Source organism: Balaenoptera ricei, chromosome 9 (assembly GCF_028023285.1).
Source record: "Balaenoptera ricei isolate mBalRic1 chromosome 9, mBalRic1.hap2, whole genome shotgun sequence".
Classification (NCBI taxonomy): domain Eukaryota; kingdom Metazoa; phylum Chordata; class Mammalia; order Artiodactyla; family Balaenopteridae; genus Balaenoptera; species Balaenoptera ricei.
Genome location: NC_082647.1, coordinates 63,472,480 through 63,496,012, shown reverse-complemented (window position 1 = coordinate 63,496,012; position 23,533 = coordinate 63,472,480).

Below are 23,533 nucleotides of genomic sequence, written 5' to 3'. Positions count from 1 at the left end.
TTGAGCTTTTTTTTAATAACATCTTTATTGGAGTATAATCGCTTTACAATGGCGTGTTAGTTTCTGCCTATAACAAAGTGAATCAGCTATATGTATACAAGTATCCCCATAACTCCTCCCTCTTGTGTCTCCCTCCCAACCACCCTATCCCACCCCTCTAGGTGGACACAAAGCACCGAGCTGATCTCCCTGTGCCATGCAGCTGCTTTCCACTAGCTATCTATTTTACATTTGGAAGTGTATGTATGTCAACGTCACTCTCTCACTTCATCCCAGCTTACCTTCCCCCTCCCCGTGTCCTCAAGTCCATTCTCTACATCTGTGTCTTTATTCCTGTCCTGCCCCTAGGTTCTTCAGAACCTTTTTTTTTTTTTAGATTCCATATATATGTGTTAGCATACGGTATTTGTTTTTCTCTTTCTGAATTACTTCACTCTGTATGACAGTCTCTAGGTCCATCCACCTCATTACAAATAACTCAATTTCTTTTCTTTTTATAGCTGAGTAATATTCCATTGTATATGTGCCACATCTTCTTTCTCCATTCATCTGTCTATGGAGACACTTAGGTTGCTTCCATGTCCTGGCTATTGTAAATAGAGCTGCAGTGAACATTGTGGTACATGACTCTTTTTGAATTATGGTTTTCTCAGTGAATATGCCCAGTAGTGGGATTGCTGGGTCATAGGGTAGTTCTATGTTTAGTTTTTTAAGGAACCTCCATACTGTTCTCCATAGTGGCTGTATCAATTTGCATTCCCACCAACAGTGTAAGAGGGTTCCCCTTTTCTCCACACCCTCTCCAGCATTTATTGTTTGTAGATTTTTTGATGATGGTCATTCTGACTGGTGTGAGGTTATAACTCATTGTAGTTTTCATTTGCATTTCTCTAATGATTAGTGATGTTGAGCATCCTTTCATGTGTTTGTTAGCAATCTGTATATCTTCTTTGTATAAATGTCTATTTAGGTCTTCTGCCCATTTTTGGATTGGGTTGTTTGTCTTTTTGATATTGAGCTGCATGAGCTGCTTGCACATTTTGGAGATTAATCCTTTGTCAGTTGGTCCGTTTGCAAATATTTTCTCCCATTCTGAGGGTTGTCTTTTCGAAGTGTTTTTCAATACCATGTTTTATAATTTTAGAAAACATTCATTTGTTTGTCCATCATTCTCCTCAGTGTAGCCCACATATCAATCTATCTGCTATCCCTGATAATGCCACATCCTTCCTTTAGTCATTAACACCTTCATTTCCCACTGAACAAAATATTATGGATTAATGTAATTAATTGTTGGATAGATTCCAGAAAAGAAAATAGTTGTTGTTCTTACTCAGCTCACAGATAATTTATAGCATAGTGTATTTTTACTATTATCATGACCAATGCACAGTCTTTTTAGAGGGAATAAGAAGGTGAAGTGATACACATTAACTCTGTTTCTAAAAAGCTTTATGCTATGCATGCCATCTAGATATGTCGGTGTATACATTCACTATAATACATATGTATCTGCAAAGAGAAATGCGTTCTTCTAGTCATCAAGGATATACCAGTTTTACACAAAGTGACAGCTATCTGAATCATGTGGGAATAAAAAAAATCACTTATTACCCACATTGAAGTTACTGTCATAAGAGTCCTAAGAATGTCCAGATTTACAACGCCAACATGGACAGAAATATTGATGCCCTAAATGAACAGTACTGCTGACTGACTGGGGGAATATTAATATGATCTAGGATCAGAAAAACTGATTAAATCCAGGGCTTCAGAGTCAAAGCAAACTTTGGTTATATCAACTAAGTTGGGCACCTGGTTGATTCCAAATTGATCTGATAATGGAATATGCATCTTCCTTCTCTCACTCTGGTTAAGTAGACCAAACCCCAAATTAACATCCAGGTAAATGATTTATAGAGGAAAAAAAAAGAAAAAGTAGCTAGCCATATAAAATCTCCAGATCTTGCTCATTCTCACCTGTTAAATTTTTCTGAGATCAGCTTTAGCTAAGAGTTTACCATGTTTTGTTTTGTTTCATTTTATTCAAATAATGGTAAAACAAAGGGTGTATTAGTAGTTGATAACCTGCTATTTTCTGTTTCTCCAATTGAAAATTCCCTTGTCTACTTCCCAACAAGCCAATTAAGCAGATCTTCTAAACTTGACTTTACTGCAAGTTTCTAATCTTGCTCATAACCTAGGCAGTAAAGGTTTAGGGAGTGTGATTAGGCATTACATTCTAAGATGTCACTCATATTCTTAACCTAAACTGTCTTACTGCAGACAATTTATATTTCAGTCTTGAAGCCAGATGGACAGTAGGCCAAATGTTTTCATCTTTTGCTGCAACCCACTTGATGAGCCTTTAAAGACTACCAATACATGGACTCCACCTTAGAGGTTTAAGTGGTGTGAGGTGGGGATCTGAGTATCTGTATTTTTTTTTTTAAAGCTCCCTTGTCAAATCTAACATGCAGGTGGTTGGGAACTACTGGTTTAGACTAAAGGTGCATTTATGGACACATAAACATAGGTAAAAAGGAGAGTTATTTATGAATAAGTTTGACTCAAAGATCTTCAAATGCTTATTTGCTTGCTTTTGTGGTAAATTTAAAATAAACAATATCTTGTTGTCATTAACATACTTGGATTCTCAGGTTAAAAGATATCCTGTATTAAAATCAGTAATAGCAGCTAGCATTTGCAGACTATCCACTATGTGTAAAGCACCATACTGGGTTACTTTATAAACTTTATTTAATCCTTATAACCCTCGGAGGTAAGTTATCACATCTATTTCACAGATTAGGAATCCAAGACTCAAGAGAGGTAAAATGATTTATACTAAGTGAAACCAAAACAGCTTAAAAAGCAAATCCATATAAAACATCTTTCCCAACCTCCCTCTCCTTTCCAATTCTACCTTCAATTCCTTAAAAACAGGTCCAGCTTTATATCTACTTGTTGTGAAATCAAGTCCACACGTTTCAGAGTGTGGGAACTGTCCTCCTCAAATAATTAATATAAAGAATCAAATGCTAATAACATAATGTATTTTGGTTTCAAAAATATTTCAATAATGGGAGCAAACTTTAAGAAAACACCCTCAAAAATTCATATTAATTATCTTCTCCCTGTCTTGGAAGGCTTGAGTCCAAAATGAGATGCCTCCTGCCTGCTGAAAAACAGTGGAAACAGGAAGCTATTCAAAGCCATAAATATGCTCCAGAGTGATGGTTTACAGGACTTACTTGCACATAAATCATCTCAGAAACAGACCTAAATCCCATGCATTTCCATACACTTTTCAGCTACTAGTAAATAGCAACTCTGAACTAAAACCCTCATTTAAAAAAAAAAGAAAAAAAAAAGAAAGGACCCAAAACAGTAGAATCCTTTACTATCAACTGATACACAAAATTTGTTCAAAAATAAAAATCTTTCCTCCAGGCTAAATGTTTCATCAGCCTAGCTTCAGCTAAAGGGGATGTTTGACCCATAACATGTCACGCAAATTAGTAGAAGATGAAGCTCTTATGAGTGAAGTCATTAGCATTGAAGTTATGAAATCATGTTTAGAGACGTTGTATTATCAAGTTATCCCCTTCCTGTTTCACAAGAAATCACTTTTCAGAAATCAGGAGGATGTTCATGTTTACTTCCTTCACAATCTTCAATAAAGAACCTATTTTACAGCAGTTTTTAATCCACTGATTAGTGGGAAAATATATCAAAGAACACTTCATCTTCAAATATCAAGTGAAAGAACATTTTAAAATATTTATGAGAGAGTGGTATTCTTCTATTTATATCACGCCAGAGTTTTTCTAGAAAACTGATGCCACCTCAGCACCCTATCTCAAAGTCAAAGACATGAACTGGATTCAGGCTCAAGGAACCCATTTTGCACAAAATATTGTCATTCAGTCCTTTCTGCACGACTCCAAACTAACTCAATCCAGTAAGAGAAAATATGTCTATAACATTTATTTTGAATAATGTCAATTTCTTCATATTATCATTATTAACGTGCTTAAGTTACTTTCTTTTCTTTTCACTTTTCAATTAACTGTACTGACCTGTCTACATGGACTTCACATTGTACTTAGTAAGAAATAAGACCACAGTGTAAAGGCTAATGGAGTGAGAGTCAGAACACTCAAGTTCAACTCCCAGTTTTCTCTAGACTTATGCCTTGATCCAATGACATAACACTTCAGTTTCCTCATCTCTCATATTCTGCTATTAGGGCCAACCTAATATCAGCTGAGAAGACAAATGTGATAACAAAATAAAATTACATATAGGAAACAATTTTAAAAACTGAAAAACACTATTTCCCAAAGCATGATGCAAAGAAAACTGGTCCCATGAAGTGGTCTGTGAAAGAAAGGACGGCAGTCAAGTAAGTTTTGAAAATGCTAGGAAATTCACAATTGATATTCAAATGTCAAATATTTTAAGAAGTCCTATAGTTATAGTGAGGAAACCTGTAAAACTTGATTTTTGCCTCATATTTCCCCAACTAATTTGACCATGCTACTTTTTGACTGTGAGCATCTTGCTGCTTAGATGTGCTACAGAGTATAATTTGGAAGATGGTGTAGAGTACATTAAATTAAAAATTATTGTGATATTGTTTAACTGGGCTTAATTTGGAACAAAGTTAAATTTCAGTTAAATGTATTATTAAAACTGAGTTTCTAATTTATTAATTAGAAAAAACACTGTGCCCAAAATGTAATGACCAAATTTTAAACAAATAGAAAATTCTCAGTTTAAGGGATGTTTTGACACTGTGATTTCCCCCATATCATGAGTGGCTATAAAATATTTTTTCATTTTGTCCTAAACAATAACAACCCCCTAAATGTTTCTTCTAATGGGAAAAATATTAGATCAAATTCTCTAATCTTTCTAACCTCTAATATTTTTTATATAATCCCTATAAAAGAGAAAACATCTCTCCCCTGCCACTACTCCAACACAAATCCTGATTTCCATAAGGAAAAATCTATTCTGAAGATAACTCTTGGCCTCTCTCTACTCCTTCACTATCTTCACCCCTGAAGAGCAGAGTGGTGTACCTGACAAATACCTTGACACGTTCAAGTCTGCAGTACCCTTCTTCTACTTGAGAATAAGCTTGCCCTCCAAGAGTAAGAATTCTCACCTTGCTCAGTCTTCCCTGGGCAGGCCAACCATGTGGAGAAGTGCACTGCCCCAACCACTGGTTAACAGCCTCTTTCTGGGGTATGACTATCTGATGGATTTGGCTCTCACAATAAATTACATTCTTATAGAGAGCCGCTATCAGTGAGAATTTATCTTTGACCTCCAAATTTATTCTTTACTTAATTTCTAAAATTATGTAGAATCTGGGTAGAAAAGAATGTTGCTATTTTAGGAGAGTCTCTTATCAACCCGAACAAGCTGACTCACAAATTCTCATCAAATTCTAAGCAGAAAAGAATAAAAGCTATCCAGTTGCTTCATAGAACATGCCCACAGATGAGCTATTTGTAGGAGAGACCAGTTTCACACTGGTCTGGTATTTTCAAGTTGTGCCTTCAAAGTGCATTGGACTGATTAGGAAAATTCTGAAATGTATGTATCTTGAGAAAGAGCTCACTAAGGTCACTTTTTTCTATAGTAATGTTTTCAGTTTGAGCCCCCCAAAATCTTTTGTTCTTTGTCTTAGAACCAAGGTAGAGTGCTTTAATTAACGTTCCCAGTTACTGCTACAGCTTTCAGAGGATGCTCAGCTTATTTCTATGCTCTTTCCAGTCCCATGTGTAACAGTTAACTCTGCTTACCTATAAGCTCCCTTTATTGGCTGTCCTTCCTTCCCAATCTCCCTTCTCTACCTCCCAAATAAATACTTGTACTCAAACACGTGATGCAGGGTCTATGAATGGGAGAACATATACTAAAATGCCCTCCCATACTATCTACAGGCAAAATGTTTTATTTCTTCATCATGGCTCCAAAATCAATACACCTTACATATTATATCATGTTATTATCATATTATATTACCAATCATATGATATAAATTGCTTTTACCCTTCAACAGTATGTCAACTCTTAAAAACATTCATCTTGGTGTTCTCAGCACCTAGCATGATGCCTAGAATATTATAAGTGCTCAATAATTACTTAAGTGAAATGTTAAAGTATGACTGCAAAAAGGCAAAACTATGAAGACAGTAAAAATATTAGTGGTCACCAGGCACTGGGGAGGAAAGAGGGATGAATAGGCAGAGCACAGAAGATTTTTAGGGCAGTGAAAATATTTTGTATTCTACCATAATGATGGATACATTTCATTATACATTTGTCCAAACCCACAGAACGTACAACACCAGGAGTTAACCTTAACGGAAGCTATGGACTTTGGGTGATAAAATGATAAACCTACATTCACACATCATTAACAAGCGTACCACTCTGATAGGGGCTGTTGATAAGGGGGGAAACTATGTATGTGTGGAATGAGGGGTATGAGAATCTCTGTACCTTCCCTTCAATTTTCCAGTGAACTTTCAACTATTCTAAAAAAATAAACTCAATAAAGTTAAAAATTAAAAAAAATACAATGGCAACAAATAAAGAGCCTAGAATTTTAAAATACTATTTGATCTCTTCAAATACTTCTAATAAAGTGAATAATCATTAATATGAAAGAAAAAAGACATACATTCTGGGTAGAATAAAGCTAAGCAATGGTTGAGAAACAGAATATTAAGCCAAAATTATAACCATGCATTAGCCTTGCCAGATAAATCTGTGGTATGTCATAAACTAATCGTCTTTATGTGAAAATCCATATGCTTTTTAACATATGTATTTCCTTGCAATTTATTGGCTTTAGGAAAAAAAATAGTTTATCTGGTTTCCACAGCATTAAAGATCGCTGTTATTTTGCCCATTATGCCTTACTAATGCCAAACTATGCTATGTACACATTTCTATTCCTATATATGTGCAAATGCTACAGTAAATAGTCACCTTGCGAGAGAAAATGTCCTCAAGTCACAACCTAAGTTATGTCAAATCTCTGATATTGCTAGTGGGTTGTTAGTATAAATGTTGTATCATGGCCTCTTGATTCAGAATAAGGGTATAAATATAAAGCAAGTACATTTTTAAATTCTAATAATTCAGAAACCATTTTACATTAATTTTTCCAGGATGGAGTTAAATATTTCACGTACGTCATTTGGAATAAATTGCTTATATAACCTTCTTCAAATGCAAACTCAGTGGTTCTCTATAAATCTCTTTATACATCTTTACCAACAAGAAAAAAAATACATACTCAGATATATATCAGCATTTTTTCTAGGTGTCTAGGAAATCAGTACCTAAAACCTGTTTACATCCAACATGGATTTAATTATGTCCAAAAATTAAAAACAAAATAATAGTATTTAAGATGAACACCCTGTATGGACTCAGACTAAACCTTTCTAAACCTCAGTTTCACCATCAGTAAAACATGAATGATTGTAACTATGGATCTCACAGCATTACTTTTAGGATTAAAAGAGATAACTGATGTAAAATACCTATGATAGTGCCTGAGGCATAGTATACATTCAATGAATGTTTCCTACCTTTTCAAGTCAGCTGTCAAATCGGAAATTGACCACCTTTGAAAAGTAAATTCATATATGCTATGTAAGTATTCTGGTGTGAAACTTTCAGAGGATAAAGGAATAAACTAAACATGCATCTGTTTTGAGGCTGCTGATGAGAATCTATAAGATTTTGCCAGAAAGTTCTGACATTTTATTTTGATTCTGTTTCATATAAGTCAATTCCTTAAAGAACTGGTATATTTTACAGAAAATAAGACCCTTCCTAGATTAATACATATGATCCATTCCCAAACAACATGACACTCACATAAAGGCCAGATCTCATTGATTAACGTAAAATAGGAAGCTTAATAGCACAAATGTCTCTTAAAATTCTTAAACATTTGCAGATAATTATTTGATTTTCTATAGAATTTAATGAAAGCATCAAAACAAAGCTGGAGTGTAAAGGTGATTCACAACACAGAGTACTAACCTCTAAACCATCATGGCTAGTAAAGTTGATTCAGAAGAAAGCATATTCTACAAGGAACCAAAATACTCAAATTAGCTTTAGTTTCTCCTCATATGTCAACTGGAGCCAGAAATGTAATTTCTCAAAAGAAATGATGAGGCAAACTTTTGAAGCAGAGGCAATTCATGAAGAAACTGAAAGCTGAAGACTGTCCACTGACAGCACTCTCAAAGGCTGGGCAGTAAGTCTTTCATTGAAGGAGAATGTGGGTGACACACCACAGTGTCCACAACACCCAATACATGGCTGTCTATAAGGAACACAGTGTAAAAATAAAGCCATTGATAGGTTAATGATAAAAGGATTTTTAAGAATTACACTGTAAAAACACAAATCAAAAGAAAGATGAATTGGCTATATTAAATTTAAGTATACTTAAGATTCCTGAATACTACCAGGAATAAAAGGATATTTCATAATGAAAAAAGTCTTGATTTGTCAGGAAGCCATAACATCCTTAAATGTGTATATAACTAATAGTAGAAATTCAAAATATCAATACATGCAGCAAAAAGTGATAGAAGTGAGAGAAGAAATAGACAAAACTAAAATTAATAGTTTCAGGCTTTGACCAGTCCCTCCCATCAGGAAACTTATACAAGCCTCTTAGATAGCCTCATCCACCAGAGGGCAGACAGCAGAAGCAAGAGGAACTACAATCCTGCAGCCTGTGGAACAAAAACCACATTCACAGAAAGATAGACAAGATGAAAAGGCAGAGGGCTATGTACCAGATGAAGGAACAAGATAAACAACTTGAACAGGAAAACAACTAAATGAAGTGGAGATAGGCAACCTTCCAGAAAAAGAATTCAGAATAATGATAGCGAAGATGATCCAGGACCTCGGAATAAGAATGGAGGCAAAGATCGAGAAGATGCAAGAAATGTTTAACAAAGACCTAGAAGAATTAAAGAACAAACAAACAGAAATGAACAACACAATAACGGAAATGAAAACTACACTAGAAGGAATCAATAGCAGAATAACTGAGGCAGAAGAACAGATAAGGGACCTGGAAGACAGAATGGTGGAATTCACTGCTGTGGAACAGAATAAAAAAAAAAGAATGAAAAGAAATGAAGACAGCCTAAGAGACCTCTGGGACAACATTAAACGCAACAACATTCGCATTATAGGGGTCCCAGAAGGAGAAGAGAGAGAGAAAGGACCCGAGAAAATATTTGAAGAGATTATAGTCGAAAACTTCCCTAACATGGGAAAGAAAATAGCCACCCAAGTAGAGGAAGCGCAGCGAGTCCCATACAGGATAAACCCAAGGAGAAACACACCGAGAAACATAGTAATCAAATTGGCAAAACTTAAACACAAAGAAAAATTATTGAAAGCAGCAAGGGAAAAACGACAAATAACATACAAGGGAACTCCCATAAGGCTAACAGCTGATTTCTCAGCAGAAACTCTACAAGCCAGAAGGGAGTGGCATCACATACTTAAAGTGATGAAAGGGAAGAATCTACAACCAAGATTACTCTACCAGGCAAGGATCTCATTCAGATTCAATGGAGAAACCAAAAGCTTTACAGACAAGCAAAAGCTAAGAGAATTCAGCACCACCAACCAACTCTACAACAAATGCTAAAGGAACTCCTCTAAGTGGGAAACACAACAGAAGAAAAGGACCTACAAAAGCAAACCAAAACAATGAAGAAAATGGTCATAGGAACATACACATCAATAATTACCTTTAACATGAATGGATTAAATGCTCCAACCAAAAGACACAGGCTTGCTGAATGGATACCGTAACAAGACCCATCTATATGCTGTCTACAAGAGACCCACTTCAGACCTAGGGACACATACAGACTGAAAGTGAGGGGATGGAAAAAGATATTCCATGCAAATGGAAATCAAAAGAAAGCTGGAGTAGCAATACTCATATCAGATAAAACAGACTTTAAAATAAAGAACGTTACAAGAGACAAGAAAGGACACTACATAATGATCAAGGGATCAATCCAAGAAGAAGATATAATTATAAATATATATGCACCCAACACAGGAGCACCTCAATACATAAGGCAACTGCTAACAGCTATAAAAGAGGAAATCGACAGTAACACAAACATAGTGGGGGACTTGAACACCTCACTTACACCAATGGACAGATCATCCAAAATGAAAATAAATAAGGAAACAAAGGCTTTAAATAACACAACAGACCAGATAGATTTAATTGATATTTATAGGACATTCCATCCAAAAACAGCAGATTACATGTTCTTCTCAAGTGCTCACGGAACATTCTCCAGGATAGATCACATCTTGGGTCACAAATAAAGCCTCAGTAAATTTAAGAAAACTGAAACCATATCAACCATCTTTTCTGGCCACAACACTATGAGATTAGAAATGAATTACAGGGAAAAAACCGTAAAAAGCACAAACACATGGAGGCTAAACAATACGTTACTAAATAACCAAGAGATCACTGAAGAAATCAAAGAGGAAATCAAAAAATACCTAGAGACAAATGACAATGAAAACACGATGATCCAAAACCTATGGGATGCAGTAAAAGCAGTTCTAAGAGGGAAGTTTATAGCTATACAAGCCTACCTCAAGAAACAAGAAAAATCTCAAGTAAACAATCTAACCTTACACCTAAAGGAACTAGAGAAAGAAGAACAAACAAAACCCAAAGTTAGCAGAAGGAAAGAAATCATAAAGATCAGAGCAGAAATAAATGAAATAGAAACAAAGAAAACAATATCAAAGATCAATAAAACTAAAATCTGGTTCTTTGAGAAGATAAACAAAATTGATAAACCATTGGCCAGACTCATCAAGAAAAAGAGGAAGAGGATTCAAATCAATAAAATTAGAAATGAAAAAGGAGAAGTTACAACAGACACTGCAGAAATACAAAGCATCCTAAGAGACTACTACAAGCAACTCTATGCCAATAAAATGGACAACCTGGAAGAAACGGACAAATTCTTAGAAAGGTATAACCTTCCAAGACTGAACCAGGAAGAAATAGAAAATATGAACAGACCAATCACAAGTAATGAAATTGAAACTGTGATTAAAAATCTTCCAACAAACAAAAGTCCAGGACCTGATGGCTTCACAGGTGAATTCTATCAAACATTTAGAGAAGAGCTAACACCCATCCTTCTCAAACTCTTCCAAAAATTTGCAGAGGAAGGCACACTCCCAAACTCATTCTATGAGGCCACCATCACCCTGATACCAAAACCAGAAAAAGTTACTACAAAAAAAGAAAACTACAGGCCAATATCACTGATGAATACAGATGCAAAAATCCTCAACAAAACACTAGTAAACAGAATCCAACAAAACATTAAAAGGATCATACACCATGATGAAGTGGGATTTATCCCAAGGATGCAAGAATTCGTCAATATACGCAAATCAATCAATGTGATACACCATATTAACAAATTGAAGAATAAAAACCATATGATCATGTCAATAGATGCAGAAAAAGCTTTTGACAAAATTCAACACCCATTTATGATAAAAACTCTCCAGAGAGTGGACATAGAGGGAACCTACCTCAACATAATACAGGCCATATATGACAAACCCACAGCAAACATCATTCTCAATGGTGAAAAGCTGAAAGCATTTCCTCTAAGATCAAGGACAAGAAAAGGATGTCCACTCTCACCACTATTATTCAACATAGTTCTGGAAGTCCTAGCCAAGGCAATCAGAGAAGAAAAAGAAATAAAAGGAATACAAATTGGAAAAGAAGAAGTAAAACTGTCACTGTTTGCAGATGACATGATACTATACATAGAGAATCCTAAAGATGCTACCAGAAAACTACTAGAGCTAATCAAAGAATTTGTTGAAGTAGCAGGACATAAAATTAATGCACAGAAATCACTTACAACCCTATACACTAATAATGAAATATCTGAAAGAGAAATTAAGGAAACACTCCCATTTACCATTGCAACAAAAAGAATAATATACCTAGGAATAAACCTACCTAGGGAGACAAAAGACCTGTATGCAGAAAACTATAAGACACTGATGAAAGAAATTAAAGATGATACAAACAGATGGAGAGATATACCATGTTCTTGGATTGGAAGAATACTGTGAAAATGACTATACTACCCAAAGCAATCTACAGATTCAACGCAATCCCTATCAAATTACCAATGGCAATTTTTACAGAACTAGAACAAATCATCTTAAAATTTGTATGGAGACACAAAGACCCCGAATAGCCAAAGCAGTCTTGAGAGAAAAAAACGGAGCTGGAAGAATCATACTCCCTGACTTCAGACTATACTACAAAGCTACAGTAATCAAGACAATATGGTACTGGCACAAAAACAGAAACATAGATCAATGGAACAAGATAGAAAGCCCAGAGATAAACCCACGCACCTATGGTCAACTAATCTATGACAAAGGAGCAAAGATATACAACGGAGAAAAGACAGTCTCTTCAATAAGTGGTGCTGGGAAAACTGGACAGCTACATGTAAAAGAATGAAATTAGAACACTCCCTAACACCATACACAAAAATAAACTCAAAATGGATTAGAGACCTAAATGTAACACTGGACACTATAAAACTCTTAGAGGAAAACATAGGAAGAACACTCTTTGACATAAATCACAGCAAGATCTTTTTTGATCCACCTCCTAGAGGAAAGGAAATAAAAACAAAAATAAACAAATGGGACCTAATGAAACTTCAAAGCTTTTGCACAGCAAAGGAAAGCATAAATAAGACAAAAAGACAACCCTCAGAATAGGAGAAAATATTCGCAAATGAATCAATGGACAAAGGATTAATCTCTAAAATATATAAACAGCTCATGCAGCTCAATATTAAAAAAACAAACAACCCAATCCAAAAATGGGCAGAAGACCTAAATAGACATTTCTCCAAAGAAGACATACAGATGGCCAAGAATCACATGAAAAGCTGCTCAACTCACTATTAGAGAAATGCAAATCAAAACTACAATGAGGTATCACCTCACATCAATTAGAATGGGCATCATCAGAAAATCTACAAACAATAAATGCTGGAGAGGGTGTGGAGAAAAGGGAACCCTCCTGCACTGTTGGTGGGAATGTAAATTGATATAGCCACTATGAAGAACAGTATGGAGGTTCCTTAAAAAACTAAAAATAGAATTACCATATGATCCAGCAATCCCACTACTGGGCATATACCCAGAGAAAACCATAATTCAAAAAGACACATGCACCCCAATGTTCATTGCAGCACTATTTACAATAGCCAGGTCATGGAAGCAACCTAAATGCCCATCGACAGACGAATGGATAAAGAAGATGTGGCACATATATACAATGGAATATTACTCAGCCATAAAAAGGAACGAAATTGGGTCATATGTTGAGACGTGGATGGATTTAGAGACTGTCATGCAGAGTGAAGTAAGTCAGAAAGAGAAAAACAAATATCGTATATTAACACATGTATGTGGAACCTAGAAAAAAGGTACAGATGAACCAGTTTGCAGGGCAGAAGTTGAGATGTAGAAAACAAACGTATGGACACCAAGGGGGGAAAGCGGTGGCAGGTGGGGGTGTGATGAATTGGGAGATTGGGATTGACATGTATACACTGATGTGTATAAAATTGATGACTAATAAGAACCTGCTGTATAAAAAAATAAAATTCAAAAAAAAATAGTTTCAGGCTTTTATACTCTTATCAGTAATAGAGAAAACAAATATGCACATAATTGGTAAGGATATAGAATACTTAAACATTATCAATCAACTTTACATAAATGACATTATACAACATTATAACAAACAATAGTAGAACACATACTTTTGTCAAGTGCATATGAACCATCTACTAAAATAAACCACATGCTGACCCATAAAATAAATCTCAGTAAATCGAGACACTGAAACCATGTTGAGTATATTCTGACCATAATTGGATTAAAGCAAATATCAGTAACAAAAAATGTCTGAAAAATTCACAAATATTTGGTGACCATTTCTAAATGTACTGTGGATCCCCAAAATGACAAAGAAAATATATCAAAATGAAGAAAAATGAAATCAAAACAAAATGTATAAACATATAAATCAATGGAACAGAATAGTGTTCAAGAGTAGACTCCATATATACATTCAATTAAGTTTTGCAAAGTTGTCCCAATAATCCAATGGGGAAAAGATAGTCTTTTCAACAACTGTTGCTGGAAAAACTGTTATGTCCACTTGAAATACTTCAACCCTTACTTCATACCACAAACAAAAGCCAACTTCAAATGCATCACTGGTCAAAACAAAAAAAAAGTAAAACTCTAATGTTTCTGGAAGCAGACCAAGATTTCTTAGGTAGAACACCAAAAAAACACTACCCATAAAAAAAACCAATAAATTAAACTCTGCTCTTCTAAAGACACTAATAAGAAAATGAAAAGGCAAGCTAAGACCAAGGGAAAGTATTTGCAGTGCATATAACTAAAAGCTAGTATCCAGAATATATTAAAATTTTCTAAACTCAATCATTTAAAAATGGGCAAATATTTCACAGACACTTAACAAAAACAAACTATCTAAATAACCAATAAGCATCTGAAAAGACACTCAACGTCATGAGAGATCATAAGGAAAACACAGATTAAAATTAAAAGCATAATCATATTGAGATACTATTACATATCCACTAGAATTGTTAAGATTAGAAAGACTGACAATACCTCGTGTTGAGGAAGACATAGGGCAACTGTAACTCTTATAGACTGTTGGCAGAAATGTAAAATGTATAAAGCCACTTTGTAAACCAGTTTTCCTTTTTTTCTTAAAGGTAAACATAACTTTATCATCAAATCCAGGAATTCCAACCCAGCAATTCCACACTTAGGAATTTACCTGATAGAAATGAAAACAGGTCCACAAAAAGCAGCTTTTTTCTTAGTAGTCAAAACTGGAAGCAACCCAAGTGTGAATGAATAAGCAAATTGTAGTGTTTCTATGCAATGGGATATTACTTAGCAATTAAAATAAAACTACTGATTCATAGAACACACAACAAATAAATCTCAAAAACATAATTCAAAGCAAAGGAAGCCAGAGAAATATTTTCTCTATGTGAAATTCTAGAAGAAAAACGAATCTGTAGTGAGAGAGGGCAGATTGAGTGTGGCGGAGGATTGACTACAAAGGGGTATGAAGGAGATTTTTAGGGTGATGGAGATGTTCTGTATCTTGATTGTGATGGTGGCAGTTACAGTTGTACACAAACTTACTGAACTATACACCTAAAATGATTGCACTTTATACCTCAACTAACGTGATTTAAAATCTATATTCATAAAAAGATATTACATTTATAATCAAAAGCAAATATCGCAATCGAATACAAGTTGTGAAATCTACTTTTTTCTTAATGTGGATTCCCCACAAACATTTCCTGAGACAAAGATTTGAATGAAAGTAGTTTATACTGGAGATGATTACAGAAGGCATCAGTAATGGAGTGAAAAAGTGAGACAGAGAAGGGAATTCAATAAGGTGTGCTCCATGAAGTAAGTTACTACTGTGGGATTTGGTGAACTAGTGTACAGCGCACACATAAAAAAATTATCCCACCTGAGGATCACTGGTTGAGGGCTGCTCCAGTCATCTTTGGAAGCCTGTCCCTGTGCTCCTGCAGAGCGTTAGTTCCTGGGCACATCTGACCTGCTGCACAAGCAGCAAAGCAGGCTCCAGTAGACAGAGAAAGCCTTTGGGGGGAAAAAAAATGCAGGTACTGACAGTTGGAAGTTGAGCTAATATGGACTGAAGTGGTAGGGGAACACTGACTTGGGCAGGACACCGTCAGTGCCTGCTACAACATTACCAGAAAAGAACACTCAACAATTCAAAATACATTGGTGATTCAGAAATTTTATCCATACAGGTCTTAGAGTTAAGGACAACTTCGGATCGTTTATACTTTTATTTCCATTTTGTTTTCAAGACTAACACATTTTTTACAACTATAGAGATGTAAGCCACAGGAACTGACCACAAAGTCAGATATATGCTATTCAAATATGCTGGAAAATGTAAAAATCATTGTATTCAGCCATCAAATTAAATACACATCATTGTGAAGAGAACATACTAATTCTTTTTCCCTGCAATAGTCTTATTTGGCATAGACCTACATCCTCCCCAGGATCAATCATTCACAGCAATATATTTAGAAATATAGTATTTAAGACACTTCACTGTTATAACTAACAATTATTCTGTAACAAGAGAGCTCTACATGTTATCCCAGAGGCTTAAGAGAATATAAATTCCCACATTCGAAGTGAAACAATTAAGACTTTTTATTATTGTTTTGTTTTTTTAACGACATAAGAGTCAGCATCAACCAACAGCTATAACTGGCTATTCAACTACCACATATATTTAAATTTCTAAATGAATATAAATTCTACATATTCAATCTCCAGGCACAATACTTTTGAATCAACTGTCTGATAGTACATTTATATGGATTAAATGCACTAGCCAGGACATAATTACATGAGCATTACACAGTCCATTTTTTCTAGACATATGAATTACTACAGCCTTTCCATTTCGTGATTAGTAGAGTCTCAGTTTTCAGAGTTTTGATTGAACATTTCTTGAAAAACCGAGTTCAGGTCTAATGTTAGTACTCACAGATTTTGAAAAGGCTTGTAGATTAACATAATTCTGGTGCCAACACCTGATTTTAAAGTATGCCTCAAATATGCTTCCAGACATTTTAGGATGAGGTAATATTTTAAAAGTTTAAACTATTAGTTTTTCAATTTTTATTCAGAGGTTAAATATTAAAATGAAAACTTTTTCTAGCCATATCAAAAGTATTTTTAAAATTGCAAGTGGTTAAGTATAAAACAGATTCACTTTTAAGTAATGTTCCATAACATCTTTCAAAATTTCCTTTTGTTGTTAACATCGGTTCGGCCTATCAGTTCATAATTTCTTATTACCCAATTTTGTTGTTCTTGAACTTTTTTTACTTTCAAAAACTTTTGTAAATATGATGGAAATTTGGATCTTTCTTCCAAGAAAAAAAGAATATATATACAATTGGCAGAATTTCTTGGCCTCTGTAAAAGTCAGCTCTGGAACCCATACGCTACTTGCAGATTATATGTAGGTCTGCTTAGACATTAATTGAGCTTAAAAGTGAACATGAAGAATTTACAGGTACATTTTTCTATTTACTTGTTCCCTCCAATTTACATCAAAGCATATTTCCCTCAGATTTTCACAATGGATCAGTACAAGTAAGTCATACTATATGAAAGAGTTCATGTAATTTTAAAATGCAACATCTAAAGAAAGAAACATCAAATCTCATAATGCTTTTAAGAGCAATAAAGTGACTGTCAGAATGCACAAAGTATATGGACTTTTCAAAATATAAAATGAATTCCTTTCCCTTCCACAGTTCCAAAGAGATAGAACAAACTTATTAGTTAATCAAAATCAGAAGGGGCATGCTTATTTGTAACTTCCAGCTAATTTCAAAGCAGGTGTTAAAATGCTTGTTTCTACAAAGCACCTATCTTTATATGTAACCTGAAGATAAAAAATAAAGAAGGCATCACTGATTTCTCTCACACATCAGAACCAGTCCATCAGTCAATTCTAGGGTCTATATCCAGGATCTGGTGATTTCTGACTGCCAATATTGCTACCCTATGTCCTAAATTTGAGCCACCATCATCTCCCACCTGCTCTATTACAGTAGCTTCACACCTGGCCTCCCTTATATTCTGTTCTCCACATTGCAGTCAGAGTGGTCCTTTTAAAACATAAATCACATCAAGTCACTCATCTGCTCTAAACCCTCCAAAGGTTCCCTCCAGGGCTAACTCTGTTCCAGTCACTCTAACCATTTTGCCTTTCCTTAAAAGCACACCAAGCCAGCCTTTGACTCAGGCATTTGCAACTGCTTTTCCCTGTCCATGGAATGCTCCTGCCCTAGGTATCCATATGACTACCTCCATCACTGTCTTCAAATGTCACCATATATGAGCCACTTTTCCAAACCACCAATATAAAAAAAAAAAAGAAAAAACCTAATAAACCTCTACACCCTCTCTCTGCTTTGTTCGTCTTCATAGTATTTATTACCACCAGACATACCATATATTCATTTAGTGAATGCTTTCTTCTTCCACTAGATTCTAAGCTGCCTGAGGGCAGGGACCTTGTCTGTATTGTTCACTGATGTATCCTCAGGACCTATACCAATGCATGACACATAGTAGACATTCTATAAATCTATGTCAAATGAATAAGTGAATACTTGAGTGAAAAGTTAAGCAGATGGCTCAGTACCACCCCTCCTTGGCCTCCATGTCCCACTCTAAAGGCTCAGAAGGCACCTCTTTGGAAATTTAGGGATTCTTGGAACACACTTGTAAACCATGACTCTAGTTCTAGAAACACTTTTTTTTTTTTTTTTTTTTTTTTTAACAAATATACAAGCAGGAGCTCCTAAGAGTGGGCAAAGTATAATTACAGTGTAATGGAAAGAGTTTTAGACTTGAAGCCTGAGTTAGGTTGAGCTCTATTCCCACTACCAGGCATTTCCCTTGACAGGGCCCTGTAAAATATCCTCAACATTCTATTCCTTTCAGTGTGCCAGTGCTTGGAAATAAGCTCTATATTTATTCATAACCTGTAAAAACATGACTGAGAAAGGGAGGATAAAAAGAATGATTAAAGGTCTGAGTTGAAAATATTTACCTTTTCACCATCTCCTTCATATCTCTATAACTATCCCTTTTATCCAAAACCATTATTTATAAAGGTTATTTAAGCCAATATAAAATTAAAGATTTATACTGGATTGAAATCATCATATAGGTCACAAAATCCTCCTGCATTTTAATAAATTACTTTGTCCTTCAGTATAGGTATCTCTAGATTAAACCACGTCTGTTTCAGAATCAGTGTGCTAGGACTGCACCTTCCACAAAACAGATATGAACACCTTCTATCAAATGAATGAAAATATCTAGCAGATGTTAATTTCAAGTCACATAATCAATTGTGGAATAGATGTAATTTTTACCTTTCTACAACTTAATTTTTATCTTAAGCCCAAATTCTACCATATGGAGAACACTAAAATCTCAGCCAACTGAAGCCAATTTAAGTCTATCTAGGGGCTCTCCAACCTATTCCCAAAGTTACAAAAAACTTTCACATGGTGTTGGCAAGAGATAACACCTGATTCTCATTCCTCATCAGCCCACACCGGCCTCCCAGAGACACACGTCCATCTGGGCTCCAGCAGTCAGGCCTGGTAGATTGCTCCTGCCAATCCCGTCCCAAACTCAAGGGTTTACTGGGCTCTGTCAAGTTTATACCACTCTTAGATAACAAAAGAAAACTCTCTGTTGTTTTCATGACACTTTTTATACCCCATTCCCAATGGCCTAGATACTCCACACAGCGATCTCAACTCTGCTGCAAGACTTCCAGCTTCCCTAGATTTCCATCCCAAAGTATTTCTATTCTCAGAACAAAGCCCGAGAGCACGAGGCTCTTTCCCAGAATCATACTGGTGTTTATAATCTTGCCTTCCACGAGTAAATTCCTTTTCTTCACATTGTAAACAAGGAGCACCTATTCTGAGTGTGAGAAATGAGTATGGAGGAACTGGCTCTGTATAATCTTAACTTTTTCTATTATATATAAAGTAGAATTTGTGCTCTAATGCTCCAACGTCTCCCTTTTTATATACTTAACTCAAGCTAAAAGAAAAGAAAGCAACGAACACTTTTTTTGGTCAAACCCAATAACTCTGCTAAATTTTCAAAAAAAACCTCGCAGGAGCAGCAGGGTACTGAGTGTAGAAAGCTGTAGTTGCCTATGTCAAGGAGAGCCCACGTGGTCCAAAGAAGTAAAGGCATGTATGGAGGGGTTGGGAGCATGTACTTCAAAAGGCCCTGCATGAGAAATAGCTGGCAAATACCAAGGAAGGAAGGAAGGAAGGGAGAAAGGGAGGGAAGGAAAAACCTGTGAACTCAAGAAAATGAACTATATTTGTAAACTCAACTCACCCCTTAGTTTTCATAACTTACGTAGAGTAAAATATTATAAATATTACAGATTTAAACACAAGTGTTATTTTAATGATACATTTGATTTTTCCCTAAAATCTGTGGAAAGATGAAAAGGTGGAGCTCAGGTTCAGTTAACAATGAAGAGAGGGCTCATAAGTTATTTACGACATAATAGAATTTCAGCAGGAGCCCAGTTAAACCAATGGAGTATAACTTGCCTTCCCACTTACAGGTTCTCTCAAAGTATGCTAATTTTGAACATGAGCAAAACATGAGTAAGAGAAAAAAAGAGGAACACATATCACTGTTATAGGCAGAGGACCAGGGTATTAAGAGTATTCTAATCCCTGTTTTTGTGTTTAGAGCTGGGCCTTTAAAAGACTTGAGGAATTAAAGCAAGAAAATTGTTACAATTTTTTTGGTGTGTTTGTTTCAAGAATAAGAGGCAGCAAAAGAAAAACAAAGTATGTCAGAAAAGGAGATGGAGCAATCCTTCCCAATCTCCCCATCCACTAAGCTTTACATAGAAAATGTGTTTTTGGTTTCCCTCTGTGAGAAAAAAAACCTGAAAGCCTAGAGCAGAAGGGCAAAAAGACACATTATGAAATGATACAAAAAGTTGACGGAAAACCATATTAAAATTACTTGACTCATTTTTGAGGAAAAATGGAAACCATGGTCGGAAATTTCCTAAACATACAGGATTTCCCTGAAAGGAGATTCCGACGCAGGGACTGGGTGACGGTAACGGTGACGGTGACACACACACACACACACACACACAGGTTTGGGGGACCACAACGGGTTGGCTGGCCTGGGCAGCCCATCCACCGCAGAGGCAACTGGCCGAGCCACACGGGACTCTGAGGGGCCTGGAAAAGTAAGAGAAACAGCAAGCCGCTGAAGAAAAACAAATGGATTCAATGAAGTTTTCATCTCTTTTTTATATAATTATACTATAGGTTCATATTAGATGTGCTAATTTTGCATATACATTTTTTTCACAGAGTAACAGAGAGAAATAGCAGTTTCAAAGTCAGACTCTGGGGTCCTGAAGGTGGGATTTGACTCCTGGATGTATCACGAGTTGCACTGCTTTGGGCGAAGTTACTCCATGTCTCCAAGCGTCAGACTTTTCACGGCAAGGGGGGCCTAGGAAGAGTCTTTATAACCTCGTAAAGCTGCGAGGCTTAAGTGAGGGGACACACGGAAATGGCCTGGCACAGTCAAGGGCTCATCCTTACGTGTTCAACAACTATTAGCCATTACCAGAAACTTGCACTCCTTTCTCGTTTGGGTGAAGAAAGTAAGAGAGAGTAACAACTGCTTACCTCACGTAAAAAGTTTATGAGGCACTGCGGCTCAGACGGCAACACAGATCCTGAACTCGGCTCCTCGCACGGACAAACTGAGTCGACAGCTACATACGGAACGATTTTCTCTGAGAAAAAACCCCCAAACTCGTGGAGCCGCTCCTGCACGTCGGGCGAGCAGACAGAGGGAAACCACATCAACGCTGGTAGAAGGCTGAGACAGTCTCTCCACAGTGACCCACAATCTGAGCGAGCTCAGAACCCGAAGCTTCTCCCTGAGGACCGAAGGAGTCCTACTCCACGGCGCGTACGCTTACTATTAAGACCTGCACCTGAGAGACAAGCCCTTAAAAGGCCTCGCTTGGAAAAATCTCGAGAGAGCGCATGCGCGTGAGCACGAGACCCACGGGCTGCGGCCACGGAAGAACGGCTCTTAAAGGGTCCGCACACAGACTCACCTGCCACAGTGCCCAGCACAGAAGCAGCCCTTTGAAAAGCGCCATACTCTGTGTGAAAGAAGCTTATTTGCTAATTTTAAAGCAGGTGGACTGAGGGGCAGGGGCTTTCTGGGATCTCCTCTGGCAATGGAGGCTGGTGGGCACCATCTTCAGTAAACCAGGCAGGAGCCATTTTTTGTTTGTTTGTTAAAATCAAACCCAAATGGAGACCAGGCTTGAAAATTCCCTGAGCAGGCAAAACCACTTAAGTAATCCAAACAAACCTTAATTTAGCTTATTTTGCAACACTAGCTTGACCTGAGTCATTTCATGCTTATGGCTCTGGAAATCATAGACAAAACTTAAACCGTTTCCCAAAATTGATATGAGGTAACCACTAACCAATGCCCTATCATTGAAGAGAATTCAAATATTATAACCAGTCACTGTGAAGAACAGTCACTGCCTTCTCACTACATAAGCTGCTTTATAACAATGGACTCCTGAGCCTCATTCCATGTGCTGGTTTGAGTGCTGCCAGTTTGCAAACTGCCCTTTTGGTGAGTGCACAATAAACTTTTATTAATTACTACTTCAGGGATTTATTGGTCTTACTTCTGTTATTTCTGAACATTTACCAGTTCATAGCATTAAGAGTGGAATCCAAAGAAGACCCCGTATGGCTCTGAGGCTAGTGAGCAAACTCATGGTGATACCTACAGAGTCCACTGAGTTCACTGCTTTCTCGTCAACCCTGGAATTTGAGGGTAATTCTCTCTTGGGTCCAGGCTCTGCTGCCTTTGCATTTTGAGCTGTCCCACTTTATTGTGCATACCTCTATTTTGTTTGTTAAAGCTTCTTGGTTAAGTCACCCCATTCTGTTCGAAAGTGAGGAAAACATGTGAGTCCCGGTGTTTCGGAACAGCTGTTAAGAAACAGGTCCCCTTGTAGTTATGATCTCTCAGGGAATCTAAATGCAAAGATGGGTTCCACCTGGTCTAAAACTTTTTCTCCATCTCGCTCAGAAAAACTGCTTTCTATATGTATACCCCCTATGGATCAGAATCTTGTGCCTTTTTGGAAAATGGGTGAACTTTTGGATAATTTGGAATTGTAGTGGCCACTTGGAAACTTTAATTTGGATAAGTCTACCTTGAGGCACATTCTTGACAAGAGAGAATCTCAAACCTCCCAGAGACAATGGAATGCAGTCTTTGATCATACAGAGAAGCTTCTAAAAGACAAAATGACTCCAAAAATAGCTCTAAAAGCATACAAATAAAAACTCTTTAGGAAAAAACTTAAATAAATGGTGTTGGGAAAACTGGACAACCATATGTAAAAGAATAAAAACCGGACTACTGTCTTACACTGTACACAATTTCTTTTTTGCCTTCTACCAAAAACTTTTATAAAATGCAGAAAAGAAATTAATTGTAATAATAAAACTGGATTTCAGAAAATTGGCAAAGTGAATTTTGGCAGTAACAGAAACAATGGTAGATATATATGTATATTACATATACATACATATATATTTAATACTTATTTGACAATAGAGGCCCTCTAACAACTTTCTGG